The sequence below is a fragment of the Panthera onca genome, chromosome Y (genome assembly GCF_046562875.1).
Source record: "Panthera onca isolate mPanOnc1 chromosome Y, mPanOnc1 haplotype 2, whole genome shotgun sequence".
NCBI lineage: Eukaryota > Metazoa > Chordata > Mammalia > Carnivora > Felidae > Panthera > Panthera onca.
Window position 1 is genome coordinate 26,743,017 of NC_138358.1, and position 23,624 is coordinate 26,766,640.

Sequence of the window (23,624 nt, forward strand, 5' to 3'; positions counted from 1 at the left end):
GCATCCACAAGCCAAGGGAACCCCAACTATTGCCAGCAGCCACCTGAACTTGGAAGAGGCAGGACCCTCTTCCTTTGGATCCTTCAGAGCAGCGTGGTCCTGCTAACCCCTTGATTCTGGAATTTTGGCCTCCAGAACCTTGATGAGAGAATAAATTAAACCAGTAGACTTGTCGTACTTTGTCACTGCAGTGCTAGGAATCCCGCCAAGATTCGGGGCTGTCCCACCCTACGGGAAATAGCCATCTGGGGTAGAGCCTGATGAAGGGCAGACCCCTGGCCCAGTCTCTCCCTGCTTCTCTGACACATTCTGGCAGTGGTGGGGAGGACACTTGTCCTCCATGGTCACCTCTGTGTCATCAGCTTTTTAGAGATGGCACCACATCCTATCACAGCCGCCACGCATTCTGGGAAGGGGTGATGGTCCCCTACTTAATTACAGCCCTTTGGAGGCAAGCAGTGGGCCTTCATACTCCTCAACTGTAAAATGAGTGGGTTGGACCGATCCCCAGGTCCTTTCCAACTAATTCTGCCTGATTCCAGAGCCATGATCATTGTAATTAAGACTCTTGACTTGAATACTGCTCATTTTAAACTGTGATTAGTGATACACACGCTCCGTGTATTTTCCGAATAAACTTCATTGTGACCTGGTTAAATGGCAGATACAAATGGAGCAGAGGGGGTGTGCAAGTAGAAATTGTGAAATTTGGAGCAAACCCAGAGGTATTGACACACTGAACAATGTCTAGATGATAAAAAATCTGGCTAGATCATAAAAAGCACAGTGCAGCACTTAGGGTAGAAAGTCTAAATGGCACTAAAATAAAACTTGGGACGTGGGTATGATTTGTCACATTCTGTCTCTGCCTCTGTCTTGCCACTGTGTCTGACTGCTAGGACATATCGATCCCAACATGGGTTTTCTCCAGCATCTTTTCAACTTCTGATCGTGGCATATAAACACTTGGGCCGAAGAGCAGCCTTGTGTGTTTTCCGTGCTTCTATGGAGGAGGTGACCCCCAGTCTAGTTCATGCCTTTTTTTTTTCCCTTGGGGAAAGTGTTCTCTACATTTACGAAGCAGAATGGGGAATTCTTTAATCTCTCAATTGGTGTGATTGTCAGAACCTTTTGAACCATTGCCATATGTTTGTTTCATTCATCGAGGAATGACGATGCGTTGGACTAGCCTTGGGGAAGGAACACCCGGCAGCTCGCTCACGGGCTGTGTGGTCTGGCGGCGGCTAGAGACACGCATGTCAGGTGATGCAGCATCATCCCTTTAATAAGAAGTGGCTCAGTCGATGCTTATGGGGCTAGGAGGACACGACACGGGGGTTCCTGATAGGGGATGCTCCCTTAGGGTTGGCTTCATGAGAGGTCTTCCAAAGGAAATGCGACCTCCCAGTTGAGAGCAGGTTGAAACAACCTGAGGAAATAGTAGGGGAGAGACCGATTTTGGAGCCTGACGTGTGCTCTAAACCCTGGGCCGTGAAGGAGGGACAGTGTTTCCCAAACCTCTGTACCAGCGTCCCCTGCAGGGCAGTGTCCCACCCAGGAAAGGTTCTGAGCCAGCAGATCCAAGATGGAGCCCACATGAACTTGCTGCTACTGCTCTAGGGGGTCACACTCTGAAAACCACAGCATTCGAGTCTTTTTCAGGTTCTTTGGCCACAAACAGCCTGTTTAGTTTTTGACTCTCCCGTCCTGTTTTGGTTTCTCCTGTGTGGAAGGTGGCATGAATATGTCTGGGTCTAGTGGTTTGCTTCTGACAGTGAGTCTCACTGCACTGATTTCCACGTTGCCTTTGTGTTCGGGCTCCTGGTGAGTTCAATCTCATGTGTATTTATTGGGCATTTACCATGTGCTATGGACTGTGCAGGATGTAAAGATTAATAATAACCACCATAAAAACTCATTGTTATTCCCCTATGCTTCCAAATGCTTGGCTCATACTTGAAAACACTTGAAGGCAGCCAGTGGTTTCTCATTTGAGGGATGCAAGGGCACATTCTCTCTCAAACGAGGGTCTTGTAACTCCAGGCTGGGTGCAGCTATTTTCCCTTCAGAGACTGAGAAACCAGGAACGGAGCTTCATTTGTTCATTCATTCATTCACTCATCCATCCATCCATCCATCCATCCATCCATTCGATAACCATGAATGCACAACAGTCAACAGGCTAGATAATGCAAGACATAGAAACATAGATAGGATTCAATTCCTGATCCTGGTGAGATCACCATCCCAGTGGAGAAGACAACATGATCAGTGGAGTATGTATTCTACAAGGCATGCCCATCAAACATCCCCAAAAGAGGATGAGAACCCAGACCTTAGGAATTTGGAATCTTACATTCCACTAGAATCTTACTTGGCATGTGTACCACTTGGGACAGGTTGTTATTTGTCTACATTACCTTAAACACAGCTGAAAACTGCAACTGTTTATTACCGCCTAGATTTTCTGGAAGTCAGGCGTTCAGGAGCCACACAGCTCGGTGGTTCTGGCTCACGGTCTTGGCATACTGCGCTTCATTTGGAGGCTGGGCTGGAAGTTTCACGAAGGCATTGGAGAATCTCACTCGTGTGTTTGTCAGCAGGTGGCTTTGTTCTTTGCCACACAGGCCACTCCCTAGGGCTAGTCACACAAACTTGGCGGCTGGCTTTCTCGAGTCGGGGAGGAGCGAGAGCCAATGAGAGGGAGGGACCCTAAGATGAAAGCCATTGTCTTTTCTACCTTGATCTTGAAGGTGGCTCATTATCAGATCTGCACGCACACCGTTGAAACCTGGCACCACGTGGATGGGGACAGTGAGACGGCATTCGGACAGGGAGGCAGGGACCATTGACGGCTATCTTGGAAGCTAGAGTGTCCAAGAAACTTTTACAAAAGAGGTTGCTTATGATCTGTGTCTCAGGATCGCTGGGGTTTTGTCTGAAGAGTAGAAGAAAGAGAGAGTAAACGTGTGTGTACCAGATGTGTTGGATAAAGGCATTCTCAAATGATAACATGCATGTGACATCGTGTGCCAGTTCACAGATGCACTTGAATGAGTGGGTTGAGTGTCATTTCCAGTGCAAGGGGTTGTATCGGACGACTGCGTTGAAATCACGGGCGCCTGGGTGGCTCTGTCGGTTAAGCGTCCGAATTCGGCTCAGATCATGATCTCACGGTCCATGAGTTCGAGCCCCGCGTCAGACTCTGTGCCGATGGCTCAGAGCCCGGAGTCTGCTTTGGATTCTGTGTCTCCCTCTCTCTCTGCCCCTCCCCCGCTCACCCTCTGTCTCTCTTTGTATCAAAAATGAATAAACATTAAAAATTAAAAAAAAAAAAGAAATTGAAATGAGAGTGCTCCAGGTGGTGGAACTCAATGGGAAAGCCGATCGATGTTATTCTTTCAGCTGTTGGAGGAGCTCTGCTACTGTTTTTGCCGAAGTGAATCATTTACGGAATGTCAGTTTTAAGGGGGCGGATATGATGCGGGCAGGTAGCGGCCGAGAAGGAGGTTGAGGGAATGAGGCTAGTAGAGGAAATGGAGATCCAGTGGGGGGTTGACCCTGGGAAAATGAAACCATGGCGTGGGATGGCTACCTATTGCAGAGACAACAAAGCCACGGAGTAGCTATGAGACGCTGGGGTTGTGTTTCAGGTCCTTTAATTCAGGGGAAGGGAGAGGCTTCCTGAACTCGGGACAGGTCAGTCTTGCCAGAAAGTGCACAGATCTGTGAGACTGGCAGAGAACAGGCGCTTTGATGGTGCTTATAAGGTAATGGATGGACTTTAAAGATGGACTTACCCGGCCTCCACAGTGTCTGGAACGTAGTGTTTTTCTTTCTGAAAACTGGTCCACCATATGCACCATCAAGACCTTCTCCGCCATTCTCATCACTCCATAGTACCTACTTGATGTCCTGACACGTCGTACCTTGAGAAGAAGAGCTCTTCATAAGACACATGGCTCTGTTTCCTCTCGCGTCTCTTCTGCCGTCTTTTCTGACCGCGCACCTCGACTCCGTGGCTTTGCCCAGGTGGCCACTGTGGGGGTGAGTCTTCAACAGAGCCAGCGTCCTCCCGGGACTTTCTCCGTAGACTCTGACGTGTTCATTGTCCCAGTTCCTAAATGCTGTCCCCTTGGCTCCCCTCTACTGCCTTCCTGTGCCTTTAGTGAACTCTCCGGTATCTTCTCTGCATTTTCTGCATTTTCTCATCCTGCTTCTTCAGCTACTACTGTTGCCCCAGACTGTCCCACGTAGCTTTGCATCTGTTCGTGATTCAACCATAGTTTCCACCTGGGACACCCCTGGGTTTCTATTCTCTGCTCTGACGTCACTCTCAAGCTCCATCTTGCTCTCACGGTCGTCTCTTTTGAGGATGACTTTGTGCATACTGCCAAAAGCCCAGTTCGGTGTGTCCAAATTCAGCCCATCGTCTTTCTTGCCAAGCTTGCTCTGTTCCCTGCATTTTTGTTTTCCCAGACTCAGTCCCTCATCCTGCACTTTGCATCCTGTCTCTCTAGTCTGCCTGGTGTAATACACTTTCCGGGTCTCCTTACTTCCTTGGCTGGGGTACGTCTCCACTGTCCACAGCCATGTTCTCTCTTTAGTTTCGCTATTTTACTAATGTCCTATGGCTGTTCACACTCTCCCCTCTATTTGGTCTTCCTGCTCCACCTTCCTGAATAATAGGTTGCATCAAAGGACTGTCCAGTCCGGAAACTGTGCTCAAGCCCACGTTTTTGTCCATTCCCTGTCCCGGCCATGTGCACTTTGTGGCCTCTCCTCCCTGGGATGTAATGTTCCATCCAGGCTGATAATCGCAGGGATTCACTGCACCTGTTCCTTGCTTTCTTGCTGTCATTCTCATGTTCTCCTTCAACCTGGGGTACTTGTGTATTCCCCTCTACCACACCGGTTGGGAAAACCACTCCTGTGTTTCCCCTTTACTCACACACTCAATACTTCCTGTCTCCAGGTATATGGTTTCCCCCCCCCCCCCCCCGCCCACCGCAGCACTGAGCCATTGTCTGTGACACCTGCAGGATGTGTCCTACAATTCAGTTCAATTTGATCCAAACTGGAGTCAGCACAGACCCCACAGGTTAAGGGCTCAGTCCCACAAGACTTGTCTCCACTGCAGATGTCAATTGTAAGCAATAGGTCCCTAGGTTACCCACAACTTTCTTCCAACTTGGCTACGGATCAGAGGTTCCCAGAATCCCCTCCTTGGATTGTATCATTTACTAGAACAGCTCACAGAAGTTGGAGAAACAGTTCTTTAATGTCTTCCAGTGTATTTTATAATCAAGGAGATGATAAAGGATACAGAGGAACAGCCAGATGAAGAGATCCATAGGATGAGGTCTGTGAGGGTCCTGAAGCAGGAGCTGTGTTCTCTTGGAGTTGGGATGCACCACACTCCCAGCCGTGGATGGACGCACCCACCCAGAAGCTCCCTGAACTGTGTACTTTTCAGATTTTATGGAGGCTTCTTCATGTACTTGTGACCAATCTTTAACTCAGTCTCCAGCCCCTTCCTCTTCCCAGAGCATGGAGGGGGGCTGAACATTCCAAGCTTCCAACCATGACTTGGTTTTCCTGCCGACCAGCTCTCATTTAGAAGCTATGTTGGAGCCCACCAAGTGTTGCCTCATTAGAACACAAGACACTCCTACTGCCTAAGAAGATCCAAGCTAATTAGGAGCTCGGTATGAGGAATCAGAGTCGTAGATCAAATGTTACAACAAGGATGCTCTTAGTGATGTAGGAATCGCAGGGGTTTTAGGAGTTCTGTGCCAGGAGCCAGAGGCAGAGCCCAACGCGTTTTTTTTTACCTAGTATGTCACACATATCCATACTTTATCCATCACACGAGGCTAGGATTCTCTCTGCTCACTTTCTTCTCTGACTTTGGCGTGCATTACACACACTCGTTTCTGGTACTCAATTTCTCTCAGAGGAGCCAGGTCACCTAATGCTTCCTGGCTGTGTGGGGCTCACTTGTTCACGTTCCGGTTTTCTCATCTGTAAGAGAGTAACGTAGAGAGCGCCGGCATCTAGAGGTGTCTGCGAGATGAAGAAGTTACTGAAGCACGTGACGTACCTTGAAATACAGGTGCATCCTAAGGCAGGCTCTTCGTATCACTTATGATTGACCTTTCGTTCCTCCTTCTGCGTCTAGAATGTCTTACAAAGGATGGCTTCGTGTTACTTAGAATAAACCCCAAATTCCTTTTACTGACCTATTTGGCTTTTCACAGTGAGCCTCCTGTCCACCTCCCCAGCTCCATGGCATAGCCTTCTCCGATTACCACCCTGCTGGTATACCAGTTGTCTCTTGATTTTGTGATCCAACTAAGTGGGTACCAAATTAGGACATTGCCTCTACGCTTCCCCTGCCTGGAACACCCTTTCCTCTTCCCACTTAAAGTGGGTCACATGCTCTAGTGTCTTCATATTTAGCCCATGCTTACTTCCTTCTTGGTGCTTCCTCAAATTGGAAGGCATTTTTATTTTTTGCCCACTAAGGTGTGTTTTAAAGTGTTCCTGTCTTCCCTTAAACGTGTGTCTTTTGGTGAGTCCCACTCAGATGAGACCCTCATTGGGTGTTTGTTGAAGAAATGAGTAGACACTCTGTGGATATGCACTGAGTGGATGACAAAAGTCAAAGATTGCACTTTGAAGACAAGCGTTGACAAGCCAGCCATCATGGGTTCAAGACAGCATGGAGTCAAACCAGAGACAGTATGAGAGAACATTATTTTTTCTATAAAAAACATTTTTTTAAATGTTTATTTTTGAGTGAGATAGAGAGAGGGAGACAGATCGCAAGTGGGGGAGGGGCAGAGAGAAAGGGAGACACAGAATCCGAAGCAGGCTCCAGGCTCTGAGCCATTAGCACAGAGCCCGACGTGGGGCTGGAACCCATGAACTGTGAGATCATGACCTGAGCTCAAATCGGATACTTAACTGACTGAGCTACCCAGGCACCCTGAACATGTTTTTTTTTTCTTAGAGTTTATTTTAATTTGTTTTGAGAAACAGAGATAAAGAGCGAGCAGGGGAGGGGCAGAGAGAGAGGGACAGAGAGGATCCCAAGCAGGCTCTGTGGTGTCAGCATAGAGTCCGATGTGGGGCTTGAACCCATGAACTGTGAGATCATGACCTGAGTCCAAATAAAGAATTGGACAGTAAGGCGACTGAGCTCCCCCATGTGCCCCAAGAACATCTTTTTTTTTTTTTTTTTTTTTTTTCAACGTTTTTTTATTTATTTTTGGGACAGAGAGAGACATAGCATGAACGGGGGAGGGGCAGAGAGAGAGGGAGACACAGAATCAGAAACAGGCTCCAGGCTCCGAGCCATCAGCCCAGAGCCTGACGCGGGGCTCGAACTCACAGACCGCGAGATCCGCGAGATCGTGACCTGGCTGAAGTCGGACGCTTAACCGACTGCGCCACCCAGGCGCCCCCCCAAGAACATCTTTGATCATTTAACCTATTTGTTGTAGATGGAAGTTAGTCTCCCACCGAAGGGGAAAATGGTTCTACCTCGATTATTGAGCTCGTAAATTAGCATGATTTACTGAAAATGTGTGGTTTATGCCACACACTTCTGTGATTTATTTCTAGATGTCTTTTTATCTTAAAAAATTTTTTTTTGCCAGTATGCATGTCCCTCGACTTTTCGGAATTGTTTTTCTGTATTTTTTTAAAGACAGTGTCAGAGAAAGGCTTCAGGTTTCCCATTCCAGTCCATGCCTGGAAAATTAAGAGCAATAAATTTTTGGAATGTAAAGGATTCTGGAGCTTAATCATTTAATGTCTTACAGGAAAGCTATAAATCCACCGGGCTCAGAAGTCTCTTCTGCTTGCAGGATAGAGGAGTCGAGGACTTTTTTAATTTTGTTGTAAAGGTTTGGGTCAAAATTAGCAATGTGGGCAAGAAACGAATTCCTTGAGAGTTCATCGGAATTGTGGGTTGACTCAGCAAAAGTCGAATTGGGTAAAATTGATTATATGTATTTTAAGTTATTTTTTAAATTCTGAAGAGAAATTTTCCTCTTCGTTGTTTTTTACTCGGCTTTCAGAACGCTAAAAATTAAACAATCTGAACATTGTATAAAACCGGGAGCAAATCCAAAGCAGAAACAGATGTTTTATTAAATATGCATCTTTACAAAACTGGATATAATTTGGAAGATTGTTCTGTTTGAGGGATGGGAGGTAAAATTTGGGGGAGATAAATGAGGTCACTTACATTAATTTGAATATTTAGGTACACATCTAGAAATATCCAGGATGACCCCCTGATACCTAGACAGACATTTTCTTCTTATGTAAGCATCCTTTTTTTTTTTTTTTATAGCTACCCAAGAAATGAAAACCCCTCATTGTTCTTTCAGAAATTCAGCAGGTCACTGCAACTCAAAACAAAATTACTTAATTTTGGAGGAATAAGCGTAGGATTGAAAAAAAATTTAGGGGTGCCTGGATGGCTCAGTCAGTGGAGCACCTTCTTCCTCCTCCTTCCCATGGGCTGGACTCTGACAAATATGGCCGTTGTCGCCCTCCTCTCTCAAGGTCCTCTACTGTGCCAGCTCCTAAGATTTTCTTACAGCTGTCATCTCCGCTGAACCGGCCAATTTCTATTCCTTAATTGCCGGTCCGTGAGGTCATGCAGTTATTTATGAGTCGTTGCTCTGAGGATGCTCCCTCCTTCATGAGAAGTCAGGCTCATTGAGGACAGGGGCTGTCCTGTGCATCTTTGGAATTCAGGCTCATTGAGCATAGGGACTGTCCCGTGCGTCTTTGGAATTCCTTTTCTGACTTCCTGTCTCATTCGTGGTTTGCACTCAAAATACACTTGTGGAATGAAATGACAGGATCTCTAGACAATATTTATTGCAAGTTATTTAGGTACGAGGGAATAAAATCCCATCAGTACCCTCTTGGAATGTCAAACGTGTATGAATGCCAACCTTTATGAAGGTGTTTATATCTTTCTATCGTATTTTCTAGGTATTTTTTTGACCTACTACACGGGGTGAATTGGAATGGCTTTGAAGATCTTCATGAACCCCCAAATCTTCAGTTGTAAAGATGAGAGTACATGGAGAGGCCTCCTTGAAACATTATCCTAGTGTGGAATGAATCCTTCTTCTGTCCGGACCTGATATTCCTCAGAAGGTCTGTCTGCTTTGAGTGATGTACTCTCTGTATGCTAAGATTCTATCAACATGATACAATAATTTTATGAATAGGAAATGATACATTTACATATTACAAATTATATTAAATTATTTACATATGATAAATTATATTGAATTGCATATTATATATGTGTGTTAACAAACTATAATATTGCTAATATATTAACAACTCCTAAATATTGCTTTAGTTAGTGCCTCCTGTGTGCTCTTGGTTGGGGTAGATTCTTATGATTCATCGCTTACATACAACACCCAGTGTTCATCCCAACAGGTGCCGTCCTCAATCTTCCCCTCTCCTCTGCAACCCCCATCAGCCCTCAGTTTGTTCTCTGTATTTCAGAATCTCTTATGGTTTGCCTTCCTCTCTGTTTGAAACTGTTTTTCCCCTCCCTCCCCTCTTCTGTTAAGTTTCTCAAGTTCCACATGAGTGAAAACATATGATACCTGTCTTTCTCTGACTGACTTATCTCACTCAGCATAATCCCCTCCATTTCCACCTACGTTGCTGCAAATGAGTGCCTCCTCTTTTTAATCCACCTTGACTATTTGGAAACTGTCATCACAGGCCATATATTATTATAATTAAAAGTTTCTTCTCTGGGGCACCCGGCTGGCTCAGTTGGAAGAATATGCGGTTCTTGGTCTTGGGGTCGTGGGTTCACACCCCACGTTGGGTGTAGAGATTACGAAAAAAAAAACTTAAAACAAAAGATTCCATTTTAAAAAAATATTTATTTATTTTTGAGAGAGAGAGAGATAGAGTGCAAGTAGGGGAGGGGCAGAGAGAGAAGGAGACACAGAATCTGAAGCGGGCTCCAGGCTCTGAGCTGTCAGCACAGAGCCCCACATAGGGTTCAAACTCATAAACTGTGAGATCTGACCTGAGCTGAAGTCGGATGCCTAACTAACTGAGCCACCCAGGCACCCCAAGAGTGGGATGTTTAACCAACTGAGCCACCCAGGTGCCCCCAAAAGATTCTTTTCTATATCAATGAATACATATTAAGTACACTGTAAGTCTTTACAAATGATAAGTATATAGTAGGGTATACTTTTTGTGTCAAAACCTAGATTATAGGGGTGCTTGGATGGCTCAGTTGGTTAAGCATCTGACTTCGGCTCAGGTCATGGTCTCACGGTTCGCGATTTCGAGCCCCAAGTCGGGCTCTGTGCTGACAGCTCGGAGCCTGGAGCCTGCTTCGGATTCTGTGTCTCCCTCTCTCTCTGCCCCTCCCATGCTCATGCTCTGTCTGTCTCTGTCAATAATAAATAAATGTTAAAAAATATTTTAATCTTAAATAAGAAGTATTTCAATCTAGAGAATTTATTCTTTAACCTTTGATACATGCTATAAGGCACATGACTATATATTTTTTAATTTTATTTTGAAAGAGAGAGATCCAGAGAGAATGTGAATGGGGGAGGGGCAGAAGGAGAGGGAGAGAGAGAATCCCAAGCAGGCTCCACACTGTCAGCACAGAGCCTGATGCTGGGCTGGAACCGTGGGATTGTGACCTGAGCTGAATTCAGACACTTCGCCACCTGAGCCACCCAGGCGCTCTGGCATGTGACTAGACCTTATAATTTAGCTTCAGATGCACAAAGTAAGCCTTATTGCATCACGCCCCACAGTCACCTTTATACCAGAAAACAAAGGGGAAAACAAAGGAGCATTAGAATGTGAGCGTGTTCATGACCTACATTCTCCCTTGATTTCAAAGGTTAGCCCCAAGTGTCGTAACCATATGGGTATAATACATTTTTTTTTCATGTTTATTTTTGAGAGAGAGAAACAGAGAGAGAACATGAACAGGGGAGGATCAGAGAGAGAGGGAGACACAGAATCCGAAGCAGGCTCCAGGAGAGCTGCCAGCACAGAGCCCGACGCGGGGCTCGAACCCACGAACCACAAGATCGTGACCTGAGCTGAAGTCGGATGCTCAACCGACTGAGCCACCCAGGTGCCCTGCCATATGGGTATAATAAAGGGCCCTGCCTGTCTCTCGGCCTCATCAGGATTTGGGTGTTTCTTTACAGAAACCAATCTGGGAGTGTGTCACATTGTGGGTTCACACATCACAGGTTATCCTCGAAGAAGAAACTAAAGGTGTTTGGGATGTATTTAACCTTGCAAAGCAGGAAAGGTACTGCAGTCTGCGCTCAGGATGGAGGGTAGGTCCCAGTAAGAGAGGGATGGGAGACAATGAGAGGGAGGGGAGACATTTTTCCTGTACAGTCCTCTTAGGCAGAGTGAGCATGCATGAACAGAATTCTTTCCAGTGATATGGCATCAGGGACATGACCACACAGTAAGCACTAGATGCTGAGAATGTGGATTTTGTGCTCTCAGATTAGTGTAATATCAGATTTTACAATAAATAAGACACATGCCAATGTGATTAATCATTCCATCTCACTTGTATACCTTAAATAACACACCGACAACATAAAGCAAACCCAGAAACAAAACCCAACCTTAAAATAATAATTAAGGAATATTTTTCTCTACCCCATTACAAGAAAAAAAGATAGGGGCGCCTGGGTGACTCAGTCAGTTAAGCAACTGACTTCAGCTCAGGTCATGATCTCATGGTTCGTGAGTTTGAGCCCCACGTCGGGCTGTGTGCTGACAGCTCAGAGCCTGGAGCCTGCTTCGGATTCTGTCTCCCTCTCTCTGCCCCTCTCCTGCTTGTGCTCTGTCTCTCCCTTTCAAAAATAAATAAATATTTTTAAAAAACATTAAAAAGAAGAAAAAATATGTATGGCCCATGAGACATAATTGATACTAGAGTTTGTAGAACTTTCCGGAAGCACGTATAAATATACATTGTGATTGCGTACTTAACACTTGCCTGGAGTCGTGAGCCTAGATATGATGTGTGATCAGGTGAAATACAAACAAGGCCAATTTCTATGTTGTAATATTAATGATACGATGCGAGAATGGCCAGTATTCAATGAGCGTCTACTGGGTGTCTGTCACTTACGCATTATGAGGTTATCTTGGGTATTGATATCACACAGCCTCCTTTTCACTGATGAAAACCATTGGAGGTGTAGATTCCCACAGTGCGGAGTGAGGACGTGGGAGAGAAAAGATGTCCATTGTCCCACCTGACTCGTGTAGCAAGGTGTAGAGAAGGCACACTGCCTCGTTTAAGTCCACCCCTACCTTTTACAGCTCCATGCTCCTGGGCTAGTTGGCTAATACTCCTCTAAATCACCTTTTTCAACTAATGGTGATGATGCCCTTCCTTACCTTCTATGCTTGTTGAGACAATAAAATGAGTCAGTATATACAGCAGTCGGGATATGCAATGTTGACCCACTATATATGGGGTGGCTACTATTTCATTCATTTGTTGACGATGCAGCTTGATATTGTAAAGTGTGTGGTCTTTGATGTCTAGGTAGACTCAGCCCTCCCTCCCAGCTGATGAGCTGTGTGACTCTGCATGTGAATATCGGTGTTTCTTCTTCTTTAAAAAAAAATTTTAATACCTGTTTTTGAGAGAGAGAAAGAGTGCAAATGGGGAAGGGGCAGAGAGAGAGGGAGACAGAATCCAAAGCCGACTCCAGGCTCCGTGCTGTCAGCACAGAGTTTTACGTGAGGCTCGAACTCACAGACTATGAGATTGGGACCTGAGCCAAAGTTGCACGCTCAACCGACTGAGCCACCCAGGCGCCCCTCGGTTTCTTAACTGTAAACAGATGTGATAATAGTACCCCGCAAGGCTGTGGCAGGGTCAGCTGTGATGAATGCAATTATGATTGTTGTTCCATACAAATTCATTCTCACAAATATATTTTAATCAACAGTATTCATGAAACACATTTTAATAACTGGATGTGTTGTTATGAGTAATCAGAACATAATTAAAATATGACCCTGCCTTCCTACGGTTTAATAACGTGCTGGCTTGTTTCCTTTGAAACCCAAAGACCTCATTTGCTTGGTACTCATATTCTTCCACCATGGGGGTAACCTGAGAAGTGCATCCAACGATGTATTCCCGTTTTCCGCTTATTCCCCTTTCTAGAGCTAGAAAATGGTGAGCACCTCCGTGGGCCGTGTCAACTCACTGTCCTGTCAAACTGCCCACAAGGAGCTACCTTCCCTTGTTGAGGTCCTCATCTGGACCTCAGCTATTAATTTGAAGGAGCAGTGTTGTATGAGAGTCACCCTTTAAAGAAAAGATTCCATGTTGAGTTGACAAGAATAATGGTGACTGCTCCCAGGATGAACACTGCTCAAATAGACACTAGGTTTGTCACAGTGGAGCCAAGTGGCCATGAGCACGTTGGGTCCTTCCCATCCCCAAGCACACATGACCACATTGGGTCCTTCCCATCCCCAAGCACACATGACCACGTTGGGTCCTTCCCATCCTGACCCGCTGCTGTCGGGGACGAACACGCTGTGCAGGGCTGTTTATTCCTGTAAATAAACAGTTTCTAAAACATTGACTCTTCCCCCAAACTGAATTTTCCAAGGATTGAAAACGTCTTGATTTGAATAAGCTGGGTCTCACATAGACCACTGAATGAACTGTCATTGTCAGTGGAGATGGAACACAGCCCACGCGAATGCAGGTGAACCGGGCCCTGGAAACCTCAGTCTTTCTCCATTGATTGTAAATCGTCAGGCTGCATGAGGACCAGGGTGTCTCCACATGGAATCTGTATTTAGCCACGCCCATGTTGATGCCCATCATGAGTAGGAGCTTGACTTACTAAGGAACTTAGTTCATGACCCTCTAGTTGTTGGAACAACCCAAAAGACAGGTTGTGTGAGCAATATCCCATTGGCTTTGAAGCAGGTGCACCATCTCTCTTACTGAGGGGACCAATGTATCTTCTTCTTGTTTTTAATAGGGAAAAATGTGTTGAGATGGAAAAGACATCAAGTATATGTCCGTGGAGGCATTTTTAAAGGCATCTTCTTAGAAGGACACCGTAATGGTAAGTATTAAAAATAATCATTGGCCTCTGCTGGCATGTGTTATTGATTTGCAGCCTGGTTGAATCCAATCTAGCAATCGTTCCTGACAACTTTGGTGGTAAGATTAGCTTTCTTTTTTAAAATCTATTCGAAGTGAACCAAAGTGCAAAGCAGTGATTTCAAGCTTATTTGGAGTACATACAATGGCCTGCATTGGAAATGTAGAGTTTTGTAATAATTGCTTATTCATACAAAGAGCCACAATGCTGAGTGTATGTCATAGATTAGGTATCCACAGGAGAGGCTCAACCTTCTGATGCACCTCATGTAAGCCGATCCAAAATTTACCCTCAAGTCCATTGGTCACTGAAAGCCCACTGTGAGCTTCTCAAGTGGGCTAGAGTGAGCATCTCAAGCTACGGAGGCACTTGAATGGCAGTGCCCCTGCAGAATGGGATCCAAAATGTCAGACGTGTGGTTCTAATGTACAGTGGGGGCCCGCTGAGGCCACAGGATCTTTCTCTCTATCTGGAGAACATAAGTAGAGCAGATCCCAAGGAAGGGGAAATGGGTAGAATACTGTTATGATTTGTGGTTGAACTTGTTAAGTAAATCATGTCACACTTCAGAGTCTGGACCTGTCTGCTGCACCCCCCCCCCCCATCCCCTGCCATACTTAATTTTGAGAAAGGATGTGTTTGAATATGTTTTGAGTAAATGCTTATGTCTTTTCATGGCTCAGCTGTCCATTCAAGCCCTGATAAGGTAGTATTTGTGATTATATTGCTCAAATATTCGTTATCTACCATTTTTCTTGTCAGTTTGAGTGCCACAGCATCCAAACGTTTCTCACAGTTTGGACCACAAATGGCTTTAAGCTTCTCTCTACAGCTGACCACATAATTTCCATATCTTTACTCTTTCGGTAACAAACTTCTGTAGGATTCCTGGATTCTACACGATTGTCAAGGTCATGTTTTGTATGAGATTCTTGTTCCCAACAAACTTGATTTCCAAATTCCTCCCCCATTTCCGGCCATGAAGAAATGCTAGGTTGTTTTTTTTTCCAAAGATAAGTTTGGAAACTTTGTTTTTTCCAAACTTTGTTTTTTCCAAAGATAAGTTTGGTTAGTAAAGACTAAAGCTGTCCCCCTTTTGTTATGAACATGCAGATTTGGAAGATGATTATAGATGAGAAAATGATTGCTATTTTTATCTTGTATAGGTTATTTTACCAAAGGTATTCGACACACACGTTTCTCATCAGCGCATATAGCTCAATAATCATTAAGAGCACATTATGTAAATTCCTTTTTCATTTTTATTTCCTTTTTCCAATCTGGGCGAGCATTGCTTTCTAACCAGGGCATGAAGTCTCTGTCTTCCTTCTCACACGAAAAGATTTTGGAACAGGAACCCGATGCAGCTTGGTGGTAATCATTTCGGTTAGCCGCTGTGCAGGAAGCACTCTGTTTAATATAATCAGGCCGTCCTGGTTCCAGGGAGAAGCAATGGTAATAGGTCTGTCATCAGCCTCCGAGCTGTAGACAAGTCACAGCTCATAATGTGACAGCTCCCATAATGAAACCCAAAGGGAACATTATATAAAGTGCACAATCAGGAGAGGAGAATGAGGACTTCTGAGTCTAGGAACACTTATTATTTTTTTGGCCGTATGCACTTCACCTCAATCTGCATTTGAAAGCACCAGGTATTATCGACATGTTTGTCCAAGAGGCTGTCTAAACTGCCTCTCTGAGCCGGGGCGTGCTTTGAGGTCACAGTTTGGGGTGGCCTTGATGCATGTTGATCCCACGTTGGACCTTCCTGCACTGTCTCCGGAGGATGGCGTGGCTGGATGAAAAGCTAACGACAGGGGATTTTCCTTCTCGGGCATTCTCAGAACGGAAAGCTCTGTAGGTCTTAATTTGGAGTAACTGCTCTTCACAAGGGGGGCAGGCTTTGGTGGAAAAGCACACAGACACGTGCATCGGGGCATCGGTGCTTTAATCTAGGTCTGCTGCTAAGTAGCTAGTTCCTGATGATCAGGCTTCTCACCATGAGGAATCTGGGATCGTACATGAAGAAAACCAGCTGTCTAGGAAATACAGAGAAGTCATTAAGCCTCTTTAATCCTTGACAATTTCAGCCTATGCCAGTTTTATCACGTTTTCTATACAATGTTGACTGAGCATTTTCTGGTTTCATACACTGTGGAGGGAGACTCTTTGCAGGGGATTTTCCTAGGAGTCGGGGATGGTCTTGGTGAACCGATGGTAGAAATGCCTTGATTGTATTCCCAGGATGACTTACTTCAATTAGCAACTGCTGGCCGAGGAAAATGCCTTTCAGGGCAGTCCTGGAACTGAAACTTTCATAGTTCATAGATGAACTAGGAATTAGGAAGTTCAGTATTCTGTGGAACTCAATTTAGGAGTATACTGAACACATCCTGATGATCAGGACAATCCTAGGGACTAATAATAAATTCCAATGTTGAGATGGTTTGTTGACAGCCTATTTAGTCCTGAACACATTATCCCAGTGAATGTTTTGTTAAACAATTTGTGATTCGGAGGGACGCAGTGTAGTTCTGTAAATCCATTTGGTGCACCAGTTGGGAAGCAGACTTAAATATAACGATAAAGTTTAAGGGGCGCCTAGGTGGTTCAGTCGGTTAAGTGTCCGACTTTGGCTCAGGTCATGATCTCACAGTTTGTGGGTTTGAGCCCCACATCAGGCTTTGTTCTGACAGCTCAGAGCCTGGAGCCTGCTTCGGATTCTGTGTCTCCGTCTCTCTCTGCCCCTCCCAGCTCACACTTTGTCTCTCTGTATCTCAAAAATGTATAAACATTAAAATTTCTTTTTAATTTAAAAAAAATTTAAAAAATGTAATGGTATAGAATATATATAAATATAATAATAATGCAAATATATGTAATGTTGTATATGACATACACACATATTACATATAATGTAAATATAAATTGTTCTTGGGTCTCTTTGATCCTTCTCGTTTCAACTATTTTTTGGACCTGTAATGTTTGTTTTGTACCAATATAATACTGCCCATTTTTCCCCCCTGATGTAATGCTGCTTTTCTGCCAAAGCGATATATTTCAGAGTAGAAAGAAGGGGCAAGTGTATCTAGTAAAGTAGATCATTATACACTATTTATAAGTTATTTATGTGTAAGCTTACTTTATTGATCTCTGGAAGACATACATAAACTCAGCTTTTGAGTAAATGACCATGAGACACGCGAAGGCATAAGGTGAGCCCACTATGGCCACTGGGAAGTCACCTGTTTTTATAAAGTTTTATTGGAACACAGCCACACTCTGGCATTTACGGGTTTTTGTTTTGTTGTTGGTGTTGGCGTTGGTTTGTTTTGTTTTGTTGTTTGGTTTCTTTATTTATTTTGAGAGAGAAAGGGCACGAGTGTGAGTGGATGGAGGGGAGAGACAGAAGGAGAGGAGAGACAGAAGGAGAGGAGAGACAGAAGGAGAGCATCCCAAGCAGGATCCGCACCATCAGCACAGACCATGCAGGGCTCGGTCCCACAAACCATGAAATCATGACCTGAGACAATATCAAGAGCTGGGTGCTTAACCCAGTGAGCCACCCAGGCGCCCCTGGCATTTACTTTTTTGTCCACGGCTCTGTTACACTACTGCCCCAGAGTTAAATGATCGTCCCAGAGCACAGGGCCTGGTAGCCAAAAATACTTATTATATGACCCTGTACAATGAACTTACCAATCTGTACTTTAAGGTGGGATTCTTTGGAGGGTGGGAGTGCGATTCATGGTAAACACCCTGGATTCACAAATTAGTCATATATATTAATATAAAACCAATTATTAGAGGCATATATATATAATACATGCATATACGTATGTATGTTTTCACATCGGGAATTCTATTAATGCGTCCTCTTCAACCTTTTAAACAGACAGCAGGTGTTTGTAACCTGCAGTCTGGAATGCATGCATCAGTGGGGTCTGGTAGCATTCTGGAATGTCCCCTGTGAAATCTCTATGCACCAGGGAGAGATTTGACGGCCACCAGTCCACACAACAGATGTGACGCAGCTGACACACGCCAATTAGCGTGCGTCCTCTCTGGCTGTGGTGGCCGTCTGTGCTCAGTGCTCTGTTGGTTAAGGGTGAGGTTCCCAATGAAGGCAGCTAACCACGGGGAGCCCCCTTGCCTGGCTTTGCCATGCCCCAGTCCATTTGTTTCCTGATCTAGAAAAAACAACCTTTGATTAACTGCAGGCACTTACTGGAATTTTTATTCTGCTTCACTCACCTTTTTAATGAATTGCATTTTATGAAGTCAAAACCAGGGAGTTCATTGATTCCATGTTTGGTGTGTTGGAGAATCGGAGAGCGAGATAATTCTGACTCAGCACGCTTTCTTCAAGTGGGTAATTAATATCCATAGGGAATGGCGTCGTTTTGTTTTGTTCCTGCAGGTTATCGGATGTCATACTTGGCATGCTCTGGTAGTAACGATTAACAAACTATATTTCAGTTGTAGATGATTGAGGATCTTTTGCTTAAGAATGTTCTTTTCATACGCCCTACTTCGTCCCTTTCCCCAGTGAATGCTGAAACACGATTGTCCGTGGTGTCCTGAAGTATTACTTTGTTTAACCATGACGTGGGGTGATGGGGCAAGGCAAAAACTTAGGACCTTGGTGACACTAAGTGTAACATAATCCATATCAAGATGGTTAGTTCACTGGACTTCAGCATCGCTCATCGTCCCCTTACGTGAACCTTCCCAGGGTCCTTTATACGCACTTGAAAAATTTAAGTGGAAAATTCTTCACTCTTCCCTATCCTTAGCACGGTGCATGGCACACAGGGCATTCTCAGGAAATGTTGAGTCAGTGCAAGTCAACGCACTCAACCCGGTGCTTTGAAGTGGGTCAGCGTCTAGTTCTGGCTGAGCAGACCACATGGGTTAGTGACATTGGACGAGTCCCCTTACCTCCTCCTGTCCCTTCAGCTGAGATGTGCAGGGAACAAGCCTGCCAGTTTTGTCCAGCTCTGGGAAGGCACCCTTCCATGCCTGAAGCTTCCCTACAAACTGAAGCCTCCGAGAGGCTGCAAGTTGTTTCTATTATACAGAAAATCCTGGAGCTGTGTACATCAGAGGTTCCAATGGCCCCCTCCTTGGGTTCCATTAATCTGCTAAAGTGGCTGGTTCACAGAATTCAAACAAACACGTTACTCCCAGATCACAAGTTTATTATATTATAAAAGGGTTTAACTCAGGAGCAGCTTTCTGGAAAGGATGAACGTATGGACAAAGGGCGTGGAGCTTCCCTAGTCTCTCCACATGCACCTCTCTCCCCAAACCTCCATGTCAACTGACCTCCAAGCTCTCCGAATCCCATCCTTTTCCGTTTTATGGAGACTTCGTCATTTCACAGGCTTGGTTGATTAAGTCGTTGGCCATTGGCCATTGATCCAACCTCCAGCTCTTGTCCCCTCCCCAAGGGTCAGAGGTAGGACAAAAAGTTACAGTTCTCTAATCAATCATGTGGATGTCTCCATTAGCAACCAGCACCCGCTGGTAGATACTTTCCAAAAATCACTTCATTAACATAACAAAAAACACCATTTTTGCTTTTACCACTTAGGAAATTCCAAGGGTTTTAGGAGCTCTGCTGGAAAGGGGGATGAAGACCCAATATAATTTTCTTATTATAAATCACAGTATCACATTAGGTAAACCAAACATTTTATTTTTTACCCAGGGGTGAGTAAGTATTAGCTTCTTCCTTGCATTTTGTGAATCTGGAATGAAAAGGAAATAAACGCGGTGTCTTATGGTATTTGACTCTAGGTTAAGAGCCACATGGAAGCACTGAAGTGTGGATTCTAGAAATTTGGTTTTCCAGTATTTGTTCTGGTCTTATGTATATGCACAGAAGAATATAAATTATTTGCCATTGACTTATCTGTAATTAAGTCTTCTAAATGGACTACTATTTAGCTGCTATATTTTCTTCTCAATTACTTAGAAAATGTAAGCCTTCCTTGGGGAATGCTTAGTCTTTCACTTGTCCTTTTAATGGTAATTGATTGTCTTGTTCAAATTATGCTGTTCTGGGAAGAAGGTTAACAAATAAAATCTGGCAAGGTAATAAGCAAATGGCATCAGATGAATGAAGAGTCCTCTGTGTCCAAGATACGTGTCCTCATTAATTTTTTACCTTTCCAAAGTTATAGATTCATAATGAAGGTAAGCTTTACAATGGGAAATATGGTGGCCACAGAGGTGGCCTGTCATAATAGCTGTCCCTTTGCTCTGTTCTGGTTAGTATTTACATTTAGCCTTCTGTGATCATGACTTCACTGCAATTCTCAACTAATTTAATCTTTTGATAAGATACCATAGTTTGCATTTTTAAAATATTTAAACCAAATCCTGGCTCAAACACGAATGAATGAGGGGGACTGCAGCTGACAGTGAGTAACTGTGATTTATCATTTTATGCTCGGAAACATCACATTACTGTGTAAACATTTTACTGTGTTGATCATGGTTTACCATCAACAGGTTGTCAGGTTATTTAAAGATCGTTGCCATTTCTGTCTCTAAGTCTTAGAACCAGCCTTGGAAATGATGTGTCATTGACCACTGTTTAAAAATTTTTTTAATTAAGTTCTTTTTTGTTTATTTGTTTTGAGAGAGAGAGAGAGAGTAGGGTAGGAGCAGAGAGAGAGAGAGAGACAGAGAATCCCAAATAGGCCCTCCACAGAATCTGATACTGGGCTTGATCTCACAGAGTGTGAGATTGTGACCTGCCTGAGTGGAGACCAAGAGTCGGACACTTAACTGACTGAGCCACCCAGGTGCCCCAACCATCGTTTACATTTTTAAAAGGGAGTAAAAGATTACTGAGTTGGGATTCTAGAATATCTGACCAGAATTAGAACCGATTTAAGGAGGAAGTCCATTTAAGTCCATTTAATCTAAAGTGCATAGAGACCATTTGATGTCATTGTCAATGGTGACGCCATCTTGGTTTTGTGTAGCTGAACACTGATGAATTGATCATATACCTTAAGGAGGAAGTAGAACACTTCTTTGTTTGGAAATGGCTTAACTGCTTTCAAAGGAAATTTCAAAATGACGTGACGTTTCAGGGCGTGGGAAGCACACACCAGCTCTCATGGCGAACACGTCCTCACCGGTGCTTTCTGCTGGATGTCTCCTGAGGATCTTTCATACGGATTTCTTTCTTAGGTTCCCTGGGTTTGAACTCTTTCACCCGCACCTCTGTGCCTGTGCCTACTGTGTGTTTCTTTTTCTTTTTTTAATGATTACTTATTTTGAGACAGAGTGCGTGCATGCATGCACGTGCAATCAAGCCGTGGGGGGTGCAGAGAGAGACGGAGACAGAGAATCACTAGCAGGCTTCACGCGGTCACTGCGGAGCCCCATGAGGGGCTCGATCCCACAGCCTGTGAGATCAGGACCTGAGCTGAAATCAAGAGTCGACGCTTAACCAGCTGAGCCCCCAAAAGTGCCCCAACCTACTGTGTATTTCTTAATGAAGAAGTAGCAATTATCTTCCTTAGTTTCTGCTCTTTCTGCCAGGCATTAGCTTCTCACGGCTTCTGTAACAAATGATCACAGACTTAACAGTTTGAATAGCACACATTCATAAATACAGCTCTGGAGGTGAGTTGTCGGGGACAAACACCAAAGCATCCCCAGGGCTGGTACCTTCTGGAAGCTGTATGGTAGAGTACCATTTCCATGCCTTTCCCCACATCCAGGGTCTGCCAGCATCCCTTGGCTTGTCACCCCACATCACTGCACCTCTTTGCCTCACCAGTCATGTGTGGTCACTCCTTCTCTGACTCTGACTCCCTCCTCCTTGTCTTAGGAACCTTGCAATTACACTGGGCTCACCCAGATCACCCAGCATCATTTCCTCAACTTGAGACCCTTTACTTAATCACATCTGCAACGTCTTTTTAAAACCCTTTGCCGTGGGAAGGTATACACAATTGACTGCTGAACAACATGGGTTGGAACTCCCTGGGTCCGTTCGTACATGAATTTCTTTCTTTATCACTACAGTCTTGCAAATGTATTTTCTCTTCCTTGTGAATTTCTTAAGAACTTTTTTTTTTTCTGGGGTGCCTGGGTGGCTCATTTGGTTAAGCATCCGACTTTGGCTCAGGTCATGATCTCACAGTTCCTGAGTTCCAGTCCCATATCAGGTTCTCTGCTGTCAGCACAGAACCCACTTTGGATCCTTTGTCCCTCTCTCTCTCCGACCCTCTCTCTGTCTCTCAAAAATAAACATTAAAGAAAAAAAGAACTTGTTCTTTTCTTCAGCTTACTTTGTTGTACAAATACAGTATATAACACATATGACATACAAAATATGTTATTGACTTTATGTTGTTAGTAAGGTTTCCCATCAACAGAAGGCTATTACTAGCTAAGTTTTTGGGGAATCATAAGTTAGGTGTGGATTTCTGATTGCACAGTGGTCAGTGCCCGTTGCTCTAGGATCAGAGATTCTGGGGATTTGGAAGTAGATGACTCCGGGGGGTCATTATTCAGCCTTCTACACTTAGTAGGTCATGAACTTGTGAGCACCAGTAGGTGCGTTCCAGCTGTCATCGTCCATGACCTCCAGGACATCTGTCTCCTTCTTTGGGATGTTCTTCTCATCTCTGCCAAGCTCTTGTGCCTCCTCGTCCTTCCCGAGGCTGCTTCTGAGTCTGTCCACCAGAGCCCTCCTCTCTTATCTTGATACCCACGCCCCTTCCTTCTTCACTCTGTCTCCTTCTGGAATCTTACCCTTTGTACTTGAGGGAGGGAGGGCCCTCTCTTGTGTGAACAAAGACTGGGGCTGCCAGTATGGCTTCTGGTAACCTGCCCTTGTCCCCCTATGGCACCCCATCTCTCACAACCCTCCACGTGCTCTGTCTGAGGCATGTCAAACCATTTGGAACCTTCCAGAACCAGCAGTATTGACTCAGACCCTCATGTGTCTTGATGTGCTGCCTTCTTCCCCTCCCTTAGCAGACCTTCCTCCCTGGATCTGAGTTCCTGAAAAAAATCCCATTTTGTCTTATGTCATTATGTCACCCAAGTGTCATTTCTCAGGGACGTCTTTCTCCTCCGTGATTATCACTTATTGAAGAGGTCACTTCCATCAACTGCGTTCTCTTGTCTAGTTTACTTAAATGTCTGACTTCCCAACTACTCTGAAAAATCCCTCTGGTATAGAAAATATTTTGTAACGTGGTAACCGCCACCCTGTCTGACACAGTGCCCCCACAGGGTCAGAAATGATTTATTGAATTAATTGAATTAACATTTAATTATTGAACTTATTAAATTAATGCAGAAGCGGTGAAAATGGTGTTTAGCTATGGTCTCCCTACTTTGTCCCGCTCTCATAAATGTACTCGTACTCGTTTCGTA

The 23,624-nt window shown here is 44.5% G+C and overlaps 1 protein-coding gene across 6 annotated transcripts in view; it reads left to right on the top strand.

Annotated features, from left to right (window-relative positions):
• LOC145714954 (neuroligin-4, X-linked) overlaps positions 1 to 23,624 on the top strand; it is a 315,009-nt gene that overhangs the window by 24,498 nt on the left and 266,887 nt on the right. For all 6 annotated transcript variants that reach the window (XM_081794513.1, XM_081794512.1, XM_081794515.1 and 3 more), the window contains exons 2-3: positions 9,019 to 9,186; positions 14,085 to 14,171. The gene's annotated coding sequence lies outside the window, so the exon portion shown is untranslated. The remainder of the gene's footprint in view (positions 1 to 9,018; positions 9,187 to 14,084; positions 14,172 to 23,624) is intronic.